Source organism: Zingiber officinale, chromosome 3A, assembly GCF_018446385.1.
Source record: "Zingiber officinale cultivar Zhangliang chromosome 3A, Zo_v1.1, whole genome shotgun sequence".
NCBI classification, from domain to species: domain Eukaryota; kingdom Viridiplantae; phylum Streptophyta; class Magnoliopsida; order Zingiberales; family Zingiberaceae; genus Zingiber; species Zingiber officinale.
The window spans coordinates 35,036,936-35,062,069 of record NC_055990.1 but is presented as its reverse complement, the minus strand read 5'-3'; the positions used below and the strand labels follow the sequence as shown (position 1 = coordinate 35,062,069).

General features: G+C 39.8%; 1 non-coding gene and 1 pseudogene across 1 annotated transcript; one reads left to right on the top strand and one right to left on the bottom strand.

The window, feature by feature from the left end:
• The first annotated feature begins 1,889 nt into the window (after positions 1-1,889).
• Positions 1,890-5,083, top strand: LOC122050342 (annotated as a pseudogene).
• Positions 5,084-23,447: 18,364 nt separating this feature from the next.
• LOC122054458 lies at positions 23,448-23,553 on the bottom strand. Its single transcript, XR_006132766.1, has one exon. It is a non-coding gene; the product is annotated as a small nucleolar RNA R71 (small nucleolar RNA).
• Between the last annotated feature and the right edge of the window lie 1,581 nt (positions 23,554-25,134).

The window sequence follows — 25,134 nt, the reverse complement described above, 5'->3', positions numbered from 1 at the left end:
TTGGTATCATGAATTGTAGCACCGTATGTGTGACTTGATGTTATGTTTCTACTAATTTTGATATCATGTTATTGATGCCATGATAGTGTAGTTCAGATTTGATGAAAAGAAAAACAAAAGAAAAGTTTTTATATTAAACTAAGAAAATTATTTTAAGTCTTCCGCTGTTTTAAAAAGAAAAATTTGTACATGGAGTATCGTAGCCCCGTCCCTTAGGGTTAGCAGGGAGGGCGAGCGTTACAACTTTGATATCTACTAACCATTCCCACGGCAAAATAGATATCTAGTCTCGTACATAACATCACATACATTAGGTTTCCTATAGCCGAGGCATAAGGAATTGCCTTCATGTCCTCTATCTCTTTTGATGTCTGAGGAGACATCTCTTTAGATAAGGGTACTCCATACCGAAAAGGTAAGAAACCTTTCTTGGAGTTTTACATGCTAAAACGAGCAAGGATAGTATTGATGTATGAAGCTTGGGATAAGGACAATATCCTTTTCTTGTGATCCCTTATTACTTTGATCTCAAGAATATGTCCACATTCTCCCAAGTCCTTCATATCAAAACACTTGGACAACCATACCCTTACATCTGACAATCACTTTGACATTGTTGCCAATGAGCAAAATTTCATCTACGTATAGTATAAGAAATACCACCACGTTTTCGTTACTCTTCTTGTATACACAAGACCCATCCAATCACTGAATAAATCACATTAGTTTGAAGATTAAATGTAGTGCTAAACCGCAACTTAGTGCCAAGAGCCCTCTGAACACACTCCCAGAAGTGTGAAGTAAAACGACCATCTCTATCAGAAATTATGATATTGGGAACTCCATACAATCTGATGACCTCTTTAATGTACAATTGCGCTAGCTGTTCAATAGGGTAGGATATTCTGATAGCTAGAAAATGAGCAGACTTAGTCAATCTGTCCACTATTGCCTAGATAGCATTGTAAACATTCGTGGTTCTAGGTAATCCTACTATAAAATCCATAGATATATCCTCCCACTTCCACTCTGGGATCTGGATAGGCTGTAGAACTCCGCCTGGTCTTTGATGTTCTGCTTTAACCCGTTGACACATCAAATAGGTACTGACATATCTAGCAACATCTCTTTTCATTCCAAACTACCAAAAGTGTTCCTTTATATCTTGGTACATCTTGATGGAACCAGGATGCATTGTATAGGGTGCTCCATGGGCTTCATCTAGAATTTTATTTCGTAGTTCTTCTTGATTAGGGGCACAGTGGTGATTACCGAAATATAGTATCCCACGGAATGGTACTCGGAACTCTCCATTTTCTCCTTCCTGTATTCCTTGCTTGATCTTCTGAATATTAGGATCTTCATCACTACAAGAAATTTTGGATTTAACCACACCTAATAGACAACAATTTTTCAAGAAATTGTTGTCTTTTTCCATTTAACAACAGTTTTATTGAAAATTGTTGTTGTTCACCATAATATTTTTTAAATAACAATAGTTTTTCAAAAAACTGTTATCTAATGTATGTCAAAGACAACGGTTTTAAAAAACTATTGTCTTTTAGTGTTGCTTATATGATAATATACAACAGTTTTATTAAACTATTGTCTATTGAATGTTGTTGAATCTTAAAAACACAACAGTTTTATTAAACTGTTGTCTATTGAATGTTGTTGCTCTTGAAAACACAACAGTTTTTTTAACTTCATGAAAAAAAACCTAAAACCCACTTCTCCGTAACTAATAAAAACCTATCTCCGACTCTTTCGCGACTCCTCCGCGAAAGACGCTCCTCGTCGCTCTTGCTGGGAACCATTAGGCGATGGGCTATGGGAGGAAGGGCCTAACTTAAATCATTAGTTGAAGGCGACGGGATTTATAGAGTCCAATGCGGCGGGGAGGCGAGCTTTCGCTCTCCGATGGCTGGGAGAATGGCGCGGGGGAAGGCGGAAGGGGCCGTCGCGATTTGGGTCATTTGGTTTGCATCTGGACTTGCGATCCGAATCCGAGCTTCGCTTTTGGCGCTACCGATCCCAACGACGGTGAGTGAGTTGATAGTCTCGTTGAGGGTTTGATGTGTGCTTTCTCCTGGAAAGGGCTTGAACAATTTCTTGCCGCTCGTGAATTGCTTTTCTGACTTGGTGTTTTGGTTGATAAGTGCCAAATTCACATGTTTGCAAAAGGTTGATTTATTTTTTTTCCTTCTGCAAATTATGATGTTGATCGATTAGTTTGCTTCATTTAGTCGCCGAAAGAGATTTTTTTTTAAGGCTTCCTATTCTTCTTGTGACTCTTGTTTAGCAGATTTATTATTCTAGGTATTCATCCAATAAGTAGAAAATAGGAAAAGAAATGTTTTAAATTTCTGTAATTATCCCACAAGAACTGCGTGGTTTGAGTTTTACCTAATACGCCTGGTGAAATTGTTGCTTTATCCAATTCAACTTGATTCTTGTACTCAGTTTTCATGCTCCCTGCGTAGCTTCTGCTCTCTATGTTCTGTTTGGGAGTTTGAATTCAGCACCACAGCTATCAGGCTGGAAGCAAAGTGGTGATCCATGCGGGGAGTCATGGCAGGGAATTACATGCTCTGGCTCATCAGTGACAGCTATGTGAGAGTGATAACTTGTGATTTTAATCTTAGTATGTTTTGCTTGCTTCTTATCTGATTGATGCACTCTTTCCTTTTGAGCTAGCAGAAAATTGTCAAGTTTTGGGTCTATCTGGAACACTGGGCTATAATATGAACCAAATGGCTTCGCTGGAGGAGCTGTAAGTTAGCAAAATTTTTAGAGATTCCTCTTGGAATTCAATATTCTCACAATGCTAGTTTGTTACAGGGATATGAACCAAAACAATCTAGGAAATGGTAATTTGATACCTTATAACCTCCTGCCAAACCTTCTTAGATTGTGAGTTGTTTGAATATGCTTCCAACTATCATTTAGTTTTGTAGGTGCCCATCTAATGGTAACCCTGTCTGCAGAGATCTTAGCAATAATCAATTTGGTGGAATCATACCCTATTCAGTTTCTCATATGGCCAAATTGGAGCTTCTGTGAGCAGCCTTCTTCTCTAGTTCAATTTATCATGTGATATTGTCATTAATGTAAAATAAGGCAATGCATCAATGGCTGTAGAAATCTTGCTCACAATCAACTCCGTGGGCGTCTGGATGATATTTTTCAAGGCCTCTCCAAACTCACAACAATGTGAGTGTAGACAAGATTTTCATTCAAGAAGAAACTTACTTCTTAATATCAACTATCTTTATATTCTGTGTGATGCAATATCATTTACCTCTTGTATCTGCTCAAAATAAGTTTCTTATTCATAATTATGGTTTTACCTTTAATACTGTCAAACCTACATGCCCATGAATACTTTCTACTCTATCATACTCCACTCTCCGATAAAGGAGCCTTTTTACTGCAGGACCTGTCTTACAATTCTCTTAATGGTACCCTCCCACAAAGCTTCAAAAGTCTGACAAGTTTGACAAACTTGTAAGAGGAATAATGAATTTTCCAAGCATTAACATAATATCTTATCATTTGGCCTTTTTTTTTTTAATCTTTCTCCTAATACAAATTGCATGAAGAATGTTATGCTTACTATTTCTTCATCCACTTTCAGATATTTGGAGAACCATCAATTCACTGGTACTATAAATGCCCTTGCCAATCTTACCCTTCAGAGTTTGTAAGTAATAAATAAAGTTGCCAGTTTATATCAAAATTAGAATTAATTTGGGTTACAAGAAAGATTTGACTTTCGTAACCCTTCTTTAGGAATGTTGCAAATAACCACTTCAATGGATCCATTCCTAACCGGTTAAAGGGGATTAATAACCTTCAGTGAGTACTAAATGAACTTGCATGCTATCATATGATTTAATTGAGGATAAATTAAATGCTCATTTGTGGATCCTATTCTGTAGGACTGATAATAATGACTGGAGCTCTGGGACGGATAGTTCATCTCAACCAAACCAATCTCCATCTGCTCAAAACTCCAATACTGGCCATGGTAGCAGTGTACGTGTAGTGGGAATAGCAGGAGGTGTTGCAGGTGTCTTCTTCATTGGTGGATTAATTGCATTTTTTTATAATTTGGAGAAAGAGAAGAAAAAATTTGATCAAAGAAAATCTTGGTCAAGACCGGCTATATGCTCATCTAGATTCAGATAGAGTTAAAGGTACTCCACATTTGTTGGTATGATAAGCGTCTTGCAAAATCTAGTCTATTACTACATTAGGATTCTTGTTGCGGTTCACACATTTAATTGGGTTGTAATATGACTTAGTTTATGTTGTAGAGAAGGAGATGAATAGAACATCCTCAATATTTGACATAGAAAAGTTGCCATCACTTCCTCCACCAAGTCTTAAACCTCATCACTATAAATCATTTGACGAAGATGATTGCTCAAGCAAACTTATTACAAAGAAGGTGGACGTAACAAGTATCAAATCAACTATTTATTCTGTGGCTAACTTGCAAATAGCTACAGATAGCTTCAGCGAAGATAATCTTATTCGTGAAGGCACTTTTGGTCGTGTTTTCAAGGCAGAGTTTGATGACGGAAAGGTATTAATATGACCAAAAATAAAGCTTCTTATTTATTCCGGACACATGTTTGATAGTGGCAAAATTTAGAATCATCCATCTTGTTTGCACTGGAAAGGGATTCATCTAATCATTTGCCATGTATTTTGGTAACACTATTTAAAGAGTTTTAATGGCACGACTAGTTTGCCCAACTGATTGAATATCATGTATGACTTTTGGATTATATTCTACATTTTTGTTTAGATTTTGGCTGTGAAGAAACTAAATCCAAAGTCCCTGCTAAGCAAATCAACTGGCGACTTCATTGATCTAGTCACAAATATTTCTCTTCTGCACCATACAAATTTGACAGAGCTGGTAGGTTATTGTTCTGAGTATGAACAGAGAATGTTGGTGTATGATTTTCACAAGAATGGTTCACTGTATGAACTCCTCCATCTCTCAGACGAACCACTGTCATGGAATGCTCGGATCAAAATTGCACTCGGTGCTGCTCGGGCTTTAGAGTAAGTGGGATGGTATCCTCTTTAGCAGATATTTGTTTATTGTAGCCTAAAGATTGTCCTCTGTTCTGTTCAATGATATGACATCAAAGAAACCACAGAGAACCATCGCCTAATGCTTGCCCTTCCTCCCATAGCCTCGACCGTTTAGTTTCTAACTTAAACACTAGAACTTCCGTTTAGTTTCTAATTTGTAATATATATCTTTATTCGAATAGGTATCCTCAACAGTACTGGGAAGAATGCCGACAAGCTAAAAAAATGGAGAGACTTTAACAAATTAAGAAGCATTAGGAGCTGCAGTCCCTCCTCTTCACCGACATCTAAGTAGAAAATCTTGTGTTATATTGTTCTACCTTTGTTTTAATAGTGTTATCATTTTGTCGGTTGCTTATGAAATTTTGTTGGTTGCTTATGAAATTTCTTTAGAATGTTATAGATATTATTTCTGAATGTTAGAAAATTGTATATTAAATTTTATTTTGAAATTTAGTATTTTGAATGATTTATAATATTGAAAAATTATGTATTAATTTTTTTTTTATTTTTTATCTAAAAAAGACAATGGTTTTTCACCATTGTCGTAGATAGTTTAAAACTGTTGTTAAAGACCATGTTATTAAAGGTAGACGCTCAAAGACAACGGTGAAAAACTGTGTCTTTAAAGGAAAAGACAACAGTTTTTTACCGTTGTAAAAATATTGTGTTTGCCTTCAAAGACAACGGTTAAAAACTGTTGTCTTTGGGCACCCCTTTTAACAACACGACATTTAACAACAGTTCTAAAAGGCCTACGACAACGGTGAAAAACTGCTGTTGTTAGGCTTTTTTCTTGTAGTGCATCCTGCCCTTTCTGTATATCTTCACTTAGAGCCAATGCGCAAGTTTGAATACATCACTTAGAAACCAGTAATGGAGACTGTGAAATTTAATTAATTCCTCTCCCATTTAGTTATTTAGAAATGAGGAATTTTAACATGCACACAAGCACACAAACATGCACACAAGCCGAAGGGAAATCTAGGCATACTAGGGAGATGGACAATGTGCTGGTGATATTGGTCAAGAGCGTCTACTTGTTGTCTAGTAATATCCATATCATCCATGAAATTCCTCATTCTTTCCTGGTTAACCTCATAATCCTGAACAAATCCTGTCACCTGGCAATGAAAGTCTCTAGTAAACTAAAAATGGTCCTGTACCTCCCTATACTGGTCGTTAGACAACTTGAAACGACCCTCCAACAATTGTTGTCGCGTAGCATGCTTCTCATGAAGCGAGTCTAAAGAGGCATAGAAATCAGAAAAATCAAATCTTGAAGGTCCCGTACCATAGGCGAAACAGTGCCTAACAGGTTCCGGATATCTGGAGGGTTGCAGGAGTCCTAATGATGAGGGCTCTTGGTGGTGCTCGGTATCTCCTACAAGGGGGGGGGGGGGGAACATACTCGGGTTCTGATGATCACCCAGTTCGTGGGGTTACGAACTGAAGTACGCTTGGGATAAGGAAGGGGTAATGGAAAATCATCGTTCCTAGGAAAATCAAACCCATTTTCATCCCAACAGATCATCTTCATTGCAAGGCAAGAGTCGATGTCGATTTTATCATTACCATAAATGATCTCCAGTCCATCAAGCTCACAACCCAGATTTATTGCTATTTGGGTGATTAAACCACCAAACACTATCATCCCCGAAGATGCTTTACCTGCTCTTAACAAGTTTTGTAAGAAATGAAACCCAGAATCAAAGTCAGCTTTATTTAGCATCGCCCAAAGAGAATAAAGCTCCACCTTCCTAACCACCCCATCACTCTCACCTCGACCAAAGATTATTTTGTACATCACATGGTGAAGGTATCTAAAAGTAGGGGTTTGCATGCATGATGCCTTTGCTCTAGAGGGTTCATAAGGGTTCTTTGATCACGTGATTGAAGCCTAAAATCCATTCCAGTCTATAGTACCATCAAATCCACGGGCACCTCCAGTAGGTAAAGCAAACTAAATATTAAGATCACTAAACGTCCACCGAATTTCTTTGTTCATCAACCTAAAAGTTATGACCCCAATGTAGTTGATCCTGTCTGAGAAGCTTGACAAAATGGAAAGCTGGGAGAAAACCTCACCGCTGATGAAGGATAATACCTGTGGACTACCGATCCAAGAAACCCAAAGCGGATCTAAGAAAATGAACTCACCGAACGCCCTCCTTGTACCAAGATCCACTGACGAAAGGAAGGTTCCAGTGAAAAAATGCCAAGATCTGGAACTCCGATGACTTCTTGCACACAAGAGAACCGCCAACACTATCGTCAGTGACCTAAGACCGGGGTGGGAATCCCTGGCTAGGCCCTCCGACGCTCAAGTTAGTGATCTCTCTTAGTGCGGAAGGGAAGAGCAAAAATGAAGATGAACAGTGATTAAAATTAGGGTTTAGAAAGTGGGTTGTGAGTGTGATGAGCCTGAGCATACCTGGCCAACGGAGAGGATTCCCCTTTTTATACCACTTCATATAACCGACAAGACATGAAGTGGACCCCGGTTTGTTAGAATTTGTTATGAGATGATGTCAGTCCTGTACTTACAGAAGATAGCTTTTTAAGAAATCTTTTTTGTACCCCAGATGTACCTTCTTCGTCGTCTAACACCTGTAGAAGAGTCTAGAGACATTTTTCCTGCCAGATTAGTCAACCTGTCATACAATCATATGTAATAGATATTTTCATGAGCTATTTATGCACATTCTAGAAGTACTTGCTACCTCGTGCGGTGTTGACTTGTATTTTCTTAAGCATGTTATCCCGGCCGATATTTGTCTATATCTTCTTAAGCATGTCATCCCAGTCGATATTGGGCTATATTATGTTATCCCAGTCGATACTGGGCTATACCTCCTTAAGCTTGTTATCCTGACTGGCCTTAGTCTATATCTTCTTAAGCATGTCATCCCGGTCGATATTGAGCTATATTATGTTATCCCAGTCGATATTGGGTTGTATTATGTTATCCTAGTCGATATGGGGCTATACCTCCTTAAGCTTATTATCCTGATCGACCTTGGCCTATATTTCTTTAAGCCTGTTATCCCGACCGATATTGGCTTATGTTTCATTAGGCTTGTTATCCCGGCCGATATTGGCCTATATTTCTTTAAGCCTGTTATCTCGGCCGATATTGGTCTATACCTCCTTAAGCTTGTTATCCCGACCGGCCTTGACCTATATTGCTCTAAGCTTGTTATCCCGACCGGCCTTGGCCTATACTTTCTCAAGCACATTACCCTTGCCGGTATGCATACCTACTTGATTCTGCTATCCTTTTTCCCCTTTTCATCGGGGACCTACTAAACCTAACCCATATCACTAGCCTTTCCTCCAAGTCTAGTCGAAGGAGGTGTAGCCGACTGACCAGACACAGGTCTAATTTTGTTTCTTTGTCTATCTCTGACCATGGCTATTCCATGGTCACTGCAATAGACCCATGACTTTCTTCACAGTAGTCCCTGTGACTTTTGGTACAATAATCCCATGAACTCAAGTATTGTGATCCCGTGAGTCTTTTGACCCTTTAAATAGGGTTGCGATCCTCCCTTCCTTCTCCACTAATCTTAGCTTTCTTCCTCCTTGTCCGTCCTCCCTTACCGAGAGTATGGCTTCAGACCCCCCTTTCTGGGGGCAACTCTTGTTGGACAAGGTAAAATCTATAGATGAAGTTGCCCGAGCTTTGGATCCAGTTAACTCTCTGGCTTGAGAACTGGGGGTATTTCTGTTGGTCACCCAGTCTCAAGTACGGTTGGGGATGGCCTCTGAGAACGAAGTTCACTGAGATCTAGAACTTCATGCCAAAGAAATGCCTGCTTTGTAGACTCAACAAGCTTCAGAAGTGCTCTCGTTAACCGAGGAGGCTCACATAGCTAGCCTGTTGTCATCCCTATGGTAGCAAAGCTCAGGCCGTCTGTGGGCTAAGGTGGACACTCTGGCAGCAGAGCTCAAAATGTTCAAGAAGAAAGTGGATTGTTTCATAACACGTCTGAAGGGACTTGAACAAGTTTGCACCTCCTTTGTTCATGAGATCACTCTTTTTCCTACTTTCTCCCAGGTGTAAAAGAATACACTGGCTCTTCTAAACGAGGAGGAGGGGGGAGGGCAATTCTGTTGGATGACAGATTTTTCACCCTATTCCCCTGCCAGGTAAAATATTCTCACTTCTCCAACCTGGTCGGGTTTATTTTCAGATGGGTTGAAGCTTTCTGAGAAGTTCAAGGGCTTACGTTCCAACGAGCTTCCCTTTAAGTTTGGCCAAAGGAAGTATCAGTCGACTGACTGGACATAAGTCTATTACATTGCTGTAGCAATGTTGTACACTCGATTAGGCTTTGCCTGCTAAGTACATGTAATACCTGTTTGACTATATAAGGCTAAATGCCTCAAATGCAATCGATATGTTATATTCAATCAATCCCTTTAACCTCGGATGATGCAGACTTATCTTTTATAGACGTATTAACTCAGTTGATATTGGCCTGTCTCTTATGCACGTGTTGACCCGGTCAACATTAACCCATCTATTATTAACCTGGTAACTCGATCGATATTAGCCTGTCTATTGCATACCATGTTATACCAACCGATATTAGCCTATCCATTATAGATAAGAGTATCTCGACCGATACTAGCCTGTCCATTGTGGACAAGGTTATCCCGGCCGATACTGATTTCCTTTTTATGATTACACTAGCTTGGTCAATATTTTCTACATGACTGACCCTTATTTTCTCTTTTTTTTCTTCTAACCAGGGCTTTGTCATATCTAATCCATCTCTATTTATTGCCCCTAGTAAACTATGCTCCTTTTTCCAGCATTTTCTTGATTATAATTGGTCTTTCCACGGTAAGAGAATGTTAGAGGCGCATGACGAGGTGTTACAACTCCTGCATGATTCGATTTGTCGCGTTCATCATCAATGCCCATTTATGGTCATTTGATGCGTGTCTTTTCTTTCTTCTTTGTAATACCAACGCTGGCACGCTTCTATAATCAACGGTGTCTGTTGAAAAAAGGTATTCCGATCTGATGGTGGTTGCACATTCTTTCAACCCTAAACCCTTCATTTTCTTGTCGACTTTGCCCCTTCTTCCTTTCCTTAGCGTTTTTTTCTTTGACTGCACTCTTTTGATCCATCTTCATACTTGTCGTCTTCCCGTGCTCTTCTTTCTTAGTTCTTAGTAAGTTACCTGTTGCCCTGTTAACCTTTACTTCTATCTATGGCTAAAGAAACAATAGCTCTTTGGTATACTCAAATTTTATCTTCTTTCGACAAGGATGCTCAGCTTGCTATCCATATGCAATATGAAATTCCTGAGGAATATGATATCATAATCCCTGAACCAGACAAGCATTCTCACCGTCCTCCTGCTAACTGTGTGACTTTCTTTAGGGATCAATTGATAGGGGGTTTAAGGTTTTCCATTCCTCCTTTTCTAATTGATGTAAGCCAATACTTTGGCATTCCCCTTCAACAATTTGTGCCCAATGCCTTTTGTTATTTGTGTGGCCTGTACATGTTGTTTCGTACACTTCACATTCCTCCTACTCCTCAAAATAGTTTCATGTTTTCCTATCCAAAGTTAGCAGAGCCGGGTGTTTTTCTCTTCCAGTCTCGGACCAAGATGGTCCTTTTTGATGATATGCCTTCTTCTTTTAAAGGTTGGAAATATCGTTTCTTCTTCATAAAGTTTCCTGTACCTATTCCTTGGTCTCATGTTTGGAAATCCTCTTTACCTCCTTTGCCTGATGTTAAGGAGTTTCACCTTCACCCGTCTTTTCCCCTTTACTGTGAAAAATTACTATGTCATCGTCTTTCTATTACTAAATGGCTGCGGAACGATCTTCTGTATCTGTTTGGTTTGAGCCTAGTCAGATCTAAGATACGCGGCTTCTTAGGTAAAATTTTGTCTCTTTTTCTATCAATTTTTACTAACTAAAATATTTTCTACAATTTTGTGTAGTGGTTGGTTTTTATGCTGCTTTGATTGACGAAGAACTACGTCTGGAAGAGGCCCAACTTCATGCAAAAGAGCAAGAGCTTCTTGCTGCCATTAATCCACCACCTTCAATTGAAGCTTCGGTTCTCCTAGTTGAAGCTTCTAGTTCTCAAGTTACTCCTGACGTTCTCAAGATTCTTCCAGCAGGAGTTCCTGCTATCACTTTGCCAACTGCTCCTTCATCAGACACTTCTCTTTCCGTTGCTGAGCTTACATCCCCTGTAAACTAAGAAAAATCTCTTGCTGAAATTGCTCCAAGCAAACGCCCGGGACGCAAACTAACTAGAGTCCCCCCTTCTAAAAGGAGACTCACTCTTCCTGCTGAGGAATCACCCTCAGAAGGTTTTGCTTCTGCTGCCCCTTCTTCTAATGAGCCTACTTTGGCTGATTTATATCCTTCCCTTCTTTTTTCTTCCTCTTCTCTTAGCAATACTGACCCTGGTAGTACTTCTTTTACTTTTCCTTTATTTGTTTCAGAATCTGGGTCTTTACCTCCTTCATCCTCTTCTTACTTAGTTTTCGCTCCCCCTTCTATCCCAACTTCCTCCTTTTCTACCACTTCCTCTTCTATCCCTGTTCTTCCTATATTGCTAGGAGGCTCTTTCGCCACTGCTCGAGATGAAATTCATCCTCTCTTTGGAGAGCTTCCCCCTTCCGAGATAATTGATCAATTCTCACATGAGGAAACCAAGGTATGTTTGTTATTATTTATTTGTTATTTATCCATGACTGTTTTATGACCCATTCTTATGTTCGTAGCGATGGATGGCCAATATGGGTCTAGCTCACCTAGCGCATAACCTATATCATGAGAACGAGAAGTTGAAACAACAAGTTGCTGAGCTATCTTCTACCACTCTTTCAGAAAAGTCTAAGGAACAATACGAAACCCAACTTGAGAGCCTTCAGTCTCAATTTAAATCGGCCACAGACCTTAATATTGAGTTATCTTCCAAATTAGAGAAGCAGATTGCTGAGACTAACAAACTGAAGTCTGATTATAAGTCCACCTTGGCTGACAAACTCAAAGCTCTGCAGTTGAAGGATGATGAAATAACTTCCTTAAACACTTCCTTGAATATAGCTAAGACAGAGGCCTCCACCAAAGATGCTGAGTTGAAGTCTTCCCAGTCGGCTCTAGTGGTTTACAAAGCTGGTGAAGATGGTCGCTTCAAGGAGCGGGCCACCACCTTGATCAAATCTACTAAATTCAACAGGTCGATCGTAAAGTCTATTTTGGCCGCCTATACCGTCGGAGCTGAAGGAGCAATAAAACAATTGCTAGAAGAAGGCTTCCTGTCTCGTGATCCTCCTCCTAACTTCTTGAACCGGCGTAAGCTAATTGATAACAGGCCTGCAGACCTATTTCCTCAATTGTCTATAGAATGATCGTTCTACTCTGGTTCTAGTTGTTGTAAAACTAACTATGAATCTGTGACCGTTTGGCTCATATACTTTTATCTTTTGTGTTTATGTGTCTAAACTCTTTTCATTCATGAGGCTATACTACCTCCCTTCTGAATTCATCCTACCTTTGTACTTGTCTTTTTCTTGTTCACTTTGTCTTAGCATATCAAATATTGTCCGGCTTATTACTATTATCCGACTATATTCGCATAAGGTCTTAACCTACCGTCAATATCGAACGGTCTATTACAATCGGTCGATTTACCATTAGGCTTGCAAATATCGACCAGTTCTTTATACTTAACTAGTTTTCATCCAATTCGATATAACTGACTGACGTTAGTTTCGACCGATTTATTATGACCGATCAATTTACTATAGCATCGCCAATCTCGATCGATTTACTATAGCATCATCGATCTCGATCGATCTACTATAGCATCATCGATCTCGATCGATCTATTATAATATTTTTCATCTTGACCAGTCTATTATAACCGGTTGACTTACACTTATGTCTACCAATATCATCTGGTGTTTATACTTAACTGGATTATGTCCAATCTAGTATAATCGTCCAATATGATATAGTCAATTTCACCTGGTCTATTATGTCTGAAAATATCATTCGGCGCGTTACACTTGACTAGTTTTCATCCAATTTGGTATAACCGACCGACGTCAGTCTCAACCGGTTTATTATGACTGGTCGATTTACCACCATATTTATAAATATCGTCCGGTGTTTTATACTTAACTAAATCTCGCCCGATCCAGTATGACCGTCCGAGTTTATTGTTTAATCACATAGATAATCTTAAACTACCCTATTAACCTCATACCTGATCGATTTTCCTCATACCTCTTTGATTCTTTAAGAATCAAGCGCATAGAGAGAGAAAAATTGATCGTGTTTTCCGAGGATGATTACTAAGCTTACCTTTTCCGTGAGATTCATCCTTCTTTTTTAATTCGATCCCATTCTTCGATGACCTCACCTCTTTATGGCAGTCATGTCTCTGTATGTTCTTCTTTATTTACATTTTTTTTTCTTTTCCTATCCTCTTTTATACATAAGTTCTGCACAAATTATCATTGTCTTTCGGATTTCCCCTTTTTCCAGTTCTTCTTCTATTTTTGCTTAAGGGTTTTTGGTCTAAGGCACAGAGGAAGGAAAGGGTTTAATACGCTCTCTCCTGCTCCCCGACTATTTCTCCTCCATCTCCTGTTCGCTCCTCCATCTCCTATTCACTTTCCCTTTGCTATTCAACCATGACCACTTCTTCCCCCGCGTGGTTCCTTTCATGTGCTTCTAGCCTGACTGAGCCAGAGGAGGTGGAGTTACGAGTGAACTATGGTTTTTCCTCCTATATAGTTCACCCTACCCCTCAGGATAGTCCACATCTTCCTCCTTTAGGAAGTATATCGACCTTCTGGGCTCAAGCCTTACAAGGTTTCTGGTTCCCCCTTCATCCCTTTTTCGCTGATGTTAGTATTTATTTTGATATTCCTCTTAATCAGTTTATTCCTCAGTCTTTTTCTATCCTCGTGGGTTTTGTTGGGGTGTCTGAACTACTAGATTTCCCCTTATCCCCTCGTCTTTTTCACTACTTCTTCATTCCCCGCCAAGTAGACATTGGTGTCTTTAAATTTCAGTCTCTCCCTAAGGCTATTTTGTTTAGGAGGATTCCTCCTCAAGAGGAATGACGTCACAAATTTTTCTTTATGCGTCTCCCTTCTTCTACTTCTTTTCCTATTACTTGGATACACAATCTCCCCCCGGCTCCTAACACTGATAACTTCCTCACTGATCCCTCTATATCTCTTGCCTTATCCAAGCTAAAGGGGGCTAAATTTAGCTTACTGTCCTTGATTGTGGAGGGTTTAATGTATCCCTTTGGAATAAGTTGCATCGACACTCCCTTGGATGTCTCTTTTGGTATGTCTAAACATTCTAGGCTCTGTTTATCAGTTATTTGTTAATTATTTTCTATAATGACGTCCAATTCTTGTGTTTCAGCTAATGCTCTTCTACCCGCTTTCATGTACAAGAATACAACTATGACCAAGTCCTTTTTGAATAAACTTGGAGAACAATTACTGCAAGCTCGTTGAGCTAACCCTACCACCTCTACTTTGGGTTTATTATCTAAGGAAGAACAAACAGCGGAAGCTATTGCTTCTATGGAAGAGGAAGAGGAACAACCTTTTATTACCATACTCAAGAAACCCAGGCTTACTGAGGAAGTTCCCTTTCATGATACTTTTGGTACTTTTGTGCAGACCCCTATTGCTCCTTCACCTATTTCTTTTGAGAGAGGTAAGGCACCAATGCTCCATACCCACATTATTTCCAATCTTTCTCTTAGAATGATAAGACCGGGTCTGCTTATTCCTTCCTCTTCTGCTATTATTTCATCTACTTCTGCTTCTCAGATGGCTACTACCACTTTGGCTTCCTCTCAACCTCTTTCCCTGGTCTTACCTCCTTTGGCTTCTGGACCCCGAGCTAGAAGAACACCTTGCAAAAGATCTTCTCCGAGTCCAGGACCATCCGCTATCCATGCTTCAACAACTGAATCAACTTTTATTGCTTTGCCACCTTCCATCCCCTCTAGTTCTTCCTCTGTTATTCCCATTTCTACCACTTCTCCTCTCTCTCTTCCTTCTTCTTCTACCCGGCCTTCCTCACCTTCTGTCCTCTAACCTTTATTTAGATAGGATGTGGGTCTGCCTTCTCAATTGGGACAAGCTTTGGACCCTCCCAGTTATGGTTTTTTGCAGCTACAAGGCCCGTTGGCTGAATCTTGGCAACATAGCCAAGAACTGCTAAGGGGCACTAGCATTTCCAACCGTGTTAACAGTCATAGTCGTCAAGCTATTGCCGTAAGTGTTTTTCATTATATATTGTTATCGTATCATTATTTCCTGCTAACTGCACTATTGTTTCATTTTCTTCCCTCAAGTCTTCACTAAGACCAACTGCTCATTGCTTTGGAAAGGGAAAATGGCAAGTTAAAAGCTCAAATAGAGGCACTGAAAGCTAATCTTCCTCCTTCCCACACTGAGCTTACTCGGTTACAAGAGAAGATAGCTTTACAGGCTCAACAAATAGAGGCTATGAAAAAGGAACTGCAGCATGAGCGACAGTCATTGAAAAATAAAGAGCTTGAAAGAAAAATTCTAGAGTTGCGAGTGGATCGGTTAAATTCCAGCCTCCAGGTGGAATCTGCTTTAAAAGACAAAGTCATCTCAGATATTTCTCATAAAAATGTTGTCTTAGAGAAAGTGGAGAGGCTTCACAATGTCTTTCTTTCTGAGCAGGCTCAAGATTCAACCTCAAGAGATTTTGCTATTCTACAAAAGCAAGAACAAAGAAAGGCTCAGGATGCCGAGATATCTTCACTCCAGAAGGAGATAAAGCAACTTAAATCAGAAAGAGACGCTTTCAAAGCCCAAGCTGCCACATTACAAATCGAATTTCAAAGTTATAAGGAGCAGGAGGAGGATCGATGGGAGGACAGGCGCTTAGCCTATCTAAGGTCCCCAGCATTTACTAATGAATATATCCGCCGGGTCATAGGGACTTTAAATCATTCCGTGACTGGAGTTATTCAACAATTGAGGGAAGGTGGTTATCTACCTCGCGAACCTCCCCTTCAGTTCATAAATAGTCGCAGACTTAACCATGAATTACCCCAAGACTTGACAGATGATTTTAAGTAAGCATGATTATGTACTCAAAAAGACTTGTAAATAAAAGACTTGTAATTAAGTACTTGAAATATTTGTAAAAATTCATACTTACCTGTTTTTCCGACCTTCATTATCTGGCTGCTGCTCCTTGAGAATACATACTGTCTTGCTTAAAAGCTTCTCCTGTTGTGGTATCTTAATTAATTATATGGCTCCGACCAATAAGGCTTCTCCGTAAACCCTTTGATCTATATTCAGGCTTGACTATATATAAGGAATTTCAAAGACCTCAGTGCTTCCGAGGGATGTGTAATCTCGAGTAACTTTATCTGAAAAGCTCCATAGGATTTATGTATTCTTGGTCGGGCGTACAATCCCGAGCGATTTTAAATAGAGAACTTCATATGATTGTAACTTCTGATGGGGAATGTAATTTTGAAGGATGATATATAAAGAATTCCCTCTTAACTTTGAATCCTGGTCAGGAGTGTAAGACCGAGTGATCTTTATAAAGAAATCCAGATGACTTTGAATCTAGACCAGGCATATAATCTAGAACAATTTAATGTGAAGAATTTCATCAATCTTTGGTCGAGCATATGATCCCGGTCGATTAAATATGAGGAATTTCATCAACCTCTGGTCGAGCGTATAACCCCGACTGATTTAATATGAAGAATTAACCTTTGAGTTTTCGATCGGGCGTGTAATCCCGATCAATTTAATATGATGAATTTCATCAACCTCTGGTCGAGCGTATAATCCTGACCGGTTTAATATGAAGAATCTCATCAACCTCTGGTCAAGCGTATAATCGTGACCGATTTAATATGAAGAATTAACCTTTGAGTTTTCGGTCGGGCGTGTAATCCCGATCAATTTAATATGATGAATTTCATCAACCTCTGGTCGAGCGTATAATCCCGACCGATTTAATATGAAGAATCTGTTGGATCGAAAAGAATTTAGATATCTCCACAATAGCATGATATTGTCCACTTTGGGCCTAGACCCTCATGGCTTTGCTCTTGGGCTCTCCCCAAAAGGCCTCATGCCAATGGAGATATCTTTTCTCTTATAAACCCATGATCTTTCCCATGTGTTTCCAATATGGGACTATGTTTGCAACATTGCAACCCCAACAGAATCTCATCAACTTCTGGTTGAGCGTATAATCCCGATCGATTTAATATGAAGAATCAACCTTTGAGTTTTCAGTCGGGTGTATAATCCCGAATAGAGTCCTATGCTCTATCATATTTTGATCAGGTACTCAATCCTATATGACTTTGTTAATGATAGTTTAAAGTCTCTGGTTCCTCCCAGGAAGACCCGTCCAGGTTACTTCAAGAGATTTCCCGATTGACTGTGTTCATGATGGTTTAAAGTCTACGGTACCTCCCAAGAAGACCCGTCAGTGTTAATTCAAGAGATTTCCCGATCGACTATGTTCATGATAGTTTAAAGTCTCCGGTTCCTCCCAAGAAGACCGGCTTCAAGAGATTTCTTGATCGACTATGTTTGTGATAGTTTACAGTCTTCGGTTCCTCTCAAGAAGACCCGTCCGGGTTACTTCAAGAGATTTCCCGATCGACTATGTTTGTGATAGTTTAGAGTCTTCGGTTCCTCTCAAGAAGACCCGTCCGGGTTATTTCAAGAGATTTCCCGATCGACTATGTTCATGATAGTTTAAAGTCTCCGGTTCCTCTCGAGAAGACCCATCTGGGTTACTTCAAGAGATTTCCCAATCGACTATGTTCATGATAGTTTAAAGTCTTCGGTTCCTCCCGAGAAGACCCGTCTAGGTTACTTCAAGAGATTTTTCGATCGACTATGTTCATGATAGTTTACAGTCTCCAGTTCCTCCCAAGAAGATTCGTCTGGGTTACTTCAAGAGATTTCCCGATCGACTATGTTTGTGATAGTTTAGAGTCTCCGGTTCCTCTCAAGAAGACCCGTCCGGGTTACTTCAAGAGATTTCCCGATCGACTATGCTTTTGAGTGAAACTAAAAATGCTTTCACTAATCTCATGATGGTTTAATGTCTTCAAGATTCCTTAAGAAAAATTGATTGATCACTCCTTAAAGTCCCCAATCGACGACCGCTTGAATAGAATAAAAATGTTTACCCCGTAATTACCACGCTGCTTAAACTGCACTTATTTTTCGAGCAATATTTGGCCTACATTGTATTTACCAAATGAAGTACATAAATTATGAGCATACTTGTTATTTGTTTGTAGGGCCAAACGGAGGGAAATTGCTTAAAGTAAACTTGATTTGTTCTTTTGATAGCGCTAAATTTCACATGATTGGATGATTGAAATACACTGAAGAGGTGTTAGTCCGCTCATTCTGGGATATCTATATTTCTCGAGCGATATAAGCTTATTAAGTTCGGTAGGGTTGTAAATGATTTGCACTCCAGGGGCGCCCGAGAACTCTCCCTTCTGTGTCTTGGAGATAATATGAGCCTGATGCCAGTTTTTCTACCACCTTGTAGGGTCCTTCCCACTATGGTGCTAATTTGTTAACATCCCCAGTAGGCTTGACATGCTTCCATACTAGATCTCCCACTTGAAAGAACCTTGGGATGACTCTCTTATTATAATTTTGCCTCATTCGTTGTCGGTATGATGCGAGACGAGTTACAGCTTTGTCTCAAATTTCCTCTATCAGATCTAGCTCCATAAGTCACCGACCCGCATTATAATCATCGTATAGTTATCTTTTGTCAGATTATACTCCCACCTCTATAGGAATTACAGCTTCTCCTCCATAAACCAGTTGGAAGGGAGTAATCCCTGTAGCTTCTCGGGGTGTGGTGCGATATGCCCAAAGAACACTAGGCAATTCCTCTACCCAGCTGCCTCCGACATGATCCAGTTTGGTTTTTAGACCTCTTATAATCTCTCTGTTCGTTACTTTAGCTTGACCATTACTCTGTGGATACGCCGCAAAGGTGAATGCTTGAGTGATACCGTAGCTTTTACACCAATCTAATATTCTATCTCCTTGAAACTGTCTTCCATTATCAGAGACTAATTTATGAGGAATATCAAATCTGCAAATAATATTTTTCCACAAGAATTTAATAACCGCATCTTCAGTAATCCGAGCAAGCGATTCTGCTTCTACCCACTTAGAGAAATAGTCCACTGCTACTAACAGAAATCATCTTTGTGCAATTGCCATGGGAAATGGACCAACTATATCCATGCCCCATTGATCAAAGGGGCAGGAAACCATAGAGGTTCTTAATAATTGTGTAGGATGATGTGAAATATTCTGATGTTTTTGATAAGAAATGCAAGTTCTTACAAATTTGGTAGCATCTTCATGTAAAGTGGGCCAAAAATATCCTACTAATAGAATTCTACGGGCTAAGGATCTTCCTCCTATATGACTGCCACATGAGCCATGATGAACCTCTTGCAAGATAAACTGTATATCTTCTGTCCCAATACATTTAAGTAAAGGTCTAGAGAAAGCCTTTTTATATAACTGCTCCCCTATCATAGTGTATTGGGAAGCTCTTTTCTTAAATATCCTTGCTTGTTCTGTATTAATCGGAAGAATACCTTGCTGCAAATATAATATGATTTGTGCTCTCCAATCACTCTGTATTTCTATTTCAGCCTGTCTTTCAATGCAAGATACTAATAATGTCTGCTCAATTAGCCGATCCAGGCTCCATGGTGTTATAGCAGAGGCCAATTTAACTAGTTCATCCGCTACTTGATTCTTAGATCGAGGAATTTTTTGTATATTTAATTCTTGAAACTGAGCTTTTAACTTATCAAATGCCTCAGCATATAACCTGAGTCTGATCATTATTGATTTCAAAGTTACCTGATAATTGTTGGGCTGCCAACTAAGAGTCAGAATAGATATAAACCTTGGCTGCTCCTACATGTTGAGCAGCTTGTAACCCTGCTATTAATGCTTCATATTCTTCTTCGTTATTAGTGGCCCTATAATTCAGCCTGACAGAAAGTTGAAGCTTATCTTCCCTTGGAGATATAAGGAGAATACTGTTGGATCGAGAAAGCACTAGAGGGGGGGTGAATAGCGCTCGCGACTATTTGGTTTTTCGAATCCGTAAATCGTACGAGAAACTAAATGAGTAATAAGCAGCGGAATAAAAACAATCAAACACAGAGACACAAAGAATTACTTCGTTCGGAGCCTAAGGCGACTCCTACTCGAAGGCCCGCGATCCTTGATCGCTTTCCGTGGGCAACAACTATAAGCTCGATAAGAATTACAAACTAATTACAAAGAAAGTATTATAACAGCTTTATACGACAACTAAAGAAGAAGAAAACAGAGCTCCGGGTCGTCGGAATGTTGCAGCAGCTCTTCAGAATGATCTTGTTAGCAGCACATTGAAGACAGAAAGCCTGGAACTTGATTGATTAAGGTGCTGCTCGAAACCCCCTTATAAAGGGTGTTCAGGGTGCCTTAAAAGCCTCCGAAGGCGCCTCCATAGCTCCGAGTCCACCGTGCAGATGAGCACTGATCATTCTACGCTTATCACCTTGAAGGCGCCTTCATAGGTCTTCAAGGCGCCTTCCAAGGTGCCTCCATAGCCAACCGAGGCGCCTTCAACCCTGCTTCGCGGCTAGGTCAGCTTTTACACCCGAGGCGCCTCCATGGAGTATGGAGGCGCCTTGGACACTGTTCATCCGAGGGAAAACTTCATTATTTTGTACCTGTAAGACATGTTAGTCCCAAACAATATCCTGCAACACAAAGTTAGCATAAAACAACAGTATGAATATGATAAAGAATATTATGATAGTCTCCGGACTGTCCGGGTCTGATGTGCGTAGATTATATACTCTTTTATGCATGTTTTTACGCACATTTACATACTTTGAGCATGCTTGATCTATGCATTTTTATACTTCCAGCTTTCCTTTTAGCATATTTACTCTTTTGGTTCGGAGATCTGCTTTTTGTGCATTTTCTGTACACAAGAGTCGAAATTGGTGAAGATTAAGTATCCTTGAGCAAGCTTGGAAGTAATTGAAGGGAGAAAGAGCATCGGGCCGTGTACCATACATGGCCGTGTGGTCCTAACAGGAAGGGAAGAGGACATGGTCGTGTGAATCCCACACGGCCGTGTCTTGATTTGAAGAAATCAGAGCAAAAGCCCTACATGGCCGTGTAGATCGACATGGCCGTGTGGAGTTTCCGGAGGCCAAGCAGATGGTGGCCATGTGCACCACACGGTCGTGTGGACTTTCCAGAGACCAAGCAGGTGGCGGCCGTGTGCACCACACGGCCGTGTAGCATTTCCAGAGAGCAGGAGGGCTTTGGCCGTGTGCACCACACGGCCGTGTAGCATTGGCAGAGAAGGAACTGGACATGGCCGTGTGGATCTCACACGGCCGTGTCGTGGGGCCGTGTGGCGCCCGATTTCGTCCTCTATTTAAACCTTCCTTCATGAATTGAAAGGGGATCTCTCCCCCTTTTGGGAGAAGGCAAGATTTGGTGGTTTCCTCCCATTCTTGGGAGGATTTCTGGGCAATTCTAAGGCAGATCTTGACGATTTCGACTCCGGAGCGAGGATTGGATCCGAAGACGAGGCTTCTTCGTAGATAAGTTTTCTCTTTCCCCCTCTTCTTGGTTTCTTGGATTGGGGATTTAAGAAATGCTTGTAATCTTTATTTCGTCGGGTTTTCTTCCTCGATTCATAGAGTAGATCTTGTATTCTAGGATTAAGGGAGTATTTGTATGATGGATTGATGTAATCTCTTATGGATTTGCCATTTTCTTGTTTCAATGACATTGTCTTGCTTGTATCAATTAGATCTTGAATGATTGATGGTGATTTGTGCTTAATTCTCATTCTTGATTGATTGTTTGGATTTCTTGTGGACTTTGTAAAGATAAACTCTCACTCGATCATCCGAGGGATCCACGTGACAGGTGCAAGCCCGTGTAAGGATGTTTGAGAGATAATCTTGAAGAGGAAATAGGAATATTCAAGAGAGTAGGATGAATTTTGTGATTAGTTTCTTGTATCTTGATAGATTAATAAGTTGTGGGCTTCTATGTTGATATCCAAGGAAGGCATAGTAATAGGTGCGCTTCTGTGTAAGGACAACGTAGGTTCACGTCTAATTGATCATATTTAGATACATTTCTCAGTCCTTAGCCGGTTATCTATTGCAAGAGAGAACCGACAACTTTCTACAAGTGTTTGGCAATTGAGGGATAAGAATTGGTGAACCATTTACATTCAAGAAACCTTACAAAGAAACCGAAACTCCTAGAATCTCCCTTTATCATAACCCAAAACACTAAACTCTTGTTTGTTGATCTTTAATATTAGATTTGTTTACCCTTACTTTAAATTTGAAATGATTGGATAATTGTTTAGCTAATTCACATTGAGACATTTCTAGTGCTTATTCCAGTCCCTGTGGATACGATAATCTTTTATATTACTTGCAACATTTCCGTACACTTGCGGAGCGTAACAAGTTTTTGGCGCCGTTGCCGGGGACTACGCTATAACATTAGGAATTATCAATTGAGTTAGACTAAACATAACATTTGTTTTCCTTTCATATTGCATAGTTGTAACTAATCATTAGATTTCTATTTTTACTTTCTTGTATAACTTTCACTTCTTGTTAATTCTTTTTGTACAAATTCAATTCTGCATTTTTGATTCTTCTATTTTTCTTTTTCTGTCGAATTGCCATTTGCTATCTTGTTCTTGTGTATGCGAAGATCTAACTTTGCAAGGGAATTCTTTCCTTTTGACCCTGAGATTGATAGAACTTTCCATAAAAGAAGAATTCTGCAAAGGCAAATTGAAGAACAGGAACATTTGAACATGGCAAATAGACCACTCAAGGATTATGCAGCACCCTATGCAAGAGGTTTTCGATCTAGTATTTCAAGACCTTCAGTGGAAGCTAATAACTTTGAGATCAAACCCGCAATCATATCTATGGTGCAGCAGAACCAATTTGGTGGAGGACCTCATGAAGACCCAGATCAACACTTAGAGGTCTTTTATGAAATATGTGGTACCATAAAAATGAATGGAGTTCCTTTAGATGCAGTTAGATTATTGTTATTTGGGTTTTCTCTAAGAGATAGGGCAAAGCAATGGCTGAATTCTTTGGCCCCTAATAGCATCACCGCTTGGGAGAAGTGTGAGTAACAGTTTCTTGATAAGTTCTATCCACCAAGCAAAACAGCTCATATGAGGAATTTAATTGCAAGCTTCAAGCAAACTGACTCAGAATCTCTTTTTGAAGCATGGGATAGATATAATAGTATGCTCAGACAATGCCCACATCATGGGTTGGAAAGATGGTTAGTGTTGCACACTTTTTATAATGGTATCAATTATCATACCAAAGTGTCCCTTGATTCAGCTGCTGGAGGGGCACTTATGAACAAAAGCTTAGATGAAGCCGAAGAAATCATTGAAAGTGTAGCACAAAATCATCATCAATGGGAAAATGAAAGAAGTGGTGACTATTCTTCTGTAAACCCAACAATTAAAGTATCAGGGAAGTTTGATGTAGATGCAGTCACTCTTTTGTCTGCAAAATTGGACGCTCTTACAAAGAAATTTGAGAATATGGGGGCTAGTGCTAATATGGTCAATGCTATTAGTACATCTTGTGAAGTATGTGGGAGTTCAGAGCATTCAAATGACTCATGTCCATTGGGAGCTATCACTGCACAAATCAATCAACTTGAACAATGTGATGCAATCATGAGTTACAATCAAAGGCAGCACAACTCATACTCAAATACTTATAACCCTGGATGGAAGAGTCATCCAAATTTTTCTTACAGAAATAATCAAGATCAAGGACCATCTATGGGGGCAAGACCAAATTTCCAAGCTGGGCAACAAAATTTTCAACATCTATCTTCTCAAGGCTTACCAAAGTCAAATGTTGAAAAGATGCTTGAAGAAATTATCTCAAGTCAGAATGAAATGAAGCAAGATTTAGCAAAGCTCATTCAGAGAATGGATAATTCTGAAAAGCATCAAAAGATCCAGGATAGTCAAATTGCCCAACTAGCTTCCTCTTCATCCAGAGTACCAGGACAACTTCCAGGAAAACCTGATGTGAATCCTATGGAGCATTGCAATAGAATTGAGCTTAGGAGCGGACGGACCTTGGGAGACTCCCAAGCGACTGCTTCAAAAGGGATACAAAAAGAAGAAGAGCTCTCTCCTCCTATACCAAATCAGATTCAAGCTAATGAGGAGAGTACCATTGAGGTTGAAGAGACTCTTCCACTGAACCATCAAAGCAAAGCTGTCCCTTTTCCTCAGAGACTTACAATGCTCAAGAAAGATGAAGAATTTGGCAAGTTTTTAGAAAAGGTTAAGGAAATTTGTGTAGAGGTACCTCTTATTGATGCTATTCTTCAAATGCCTAGATTTGCCAAATTCCTAAAGGATCTCATGTCAAACAAGAGAAGAAGAGGAGAGGTTGAGACCATTGCGCTTAGTGAGGAATGTAGTGCTATTTTGGAGAAGAACACTTCCCCAAAACTAAAGGACCCAGGGAGCTTTTATATTCCTTGCAACATAGGAGAAGAATTTTTTGAAAAAGCTTTCTGTGATTTGGGGGCGAGTGTTAGCCTCATTCCCTATTCAATTTGTAATAAATTAGGTCTCAAAAATATTAAACTTACTACTATGACACTTCAACTTGCCGATCATTCCTGCAGGTACCCTTTGGGTATTATAGAAGATGTGCCAGTAGAGGTGGATGGGAATGTTATTCCCACAGATTTTGTTGTGTTGGACATGGAAGAGGACCCTAGGATTCCTATCATATTAGGAAGACCTTTCCTTGCTACAGCTAGAGCTATAATTGATTTCAAAAATCATAAGCTTTCTTTGGTAATTGGTAAGGA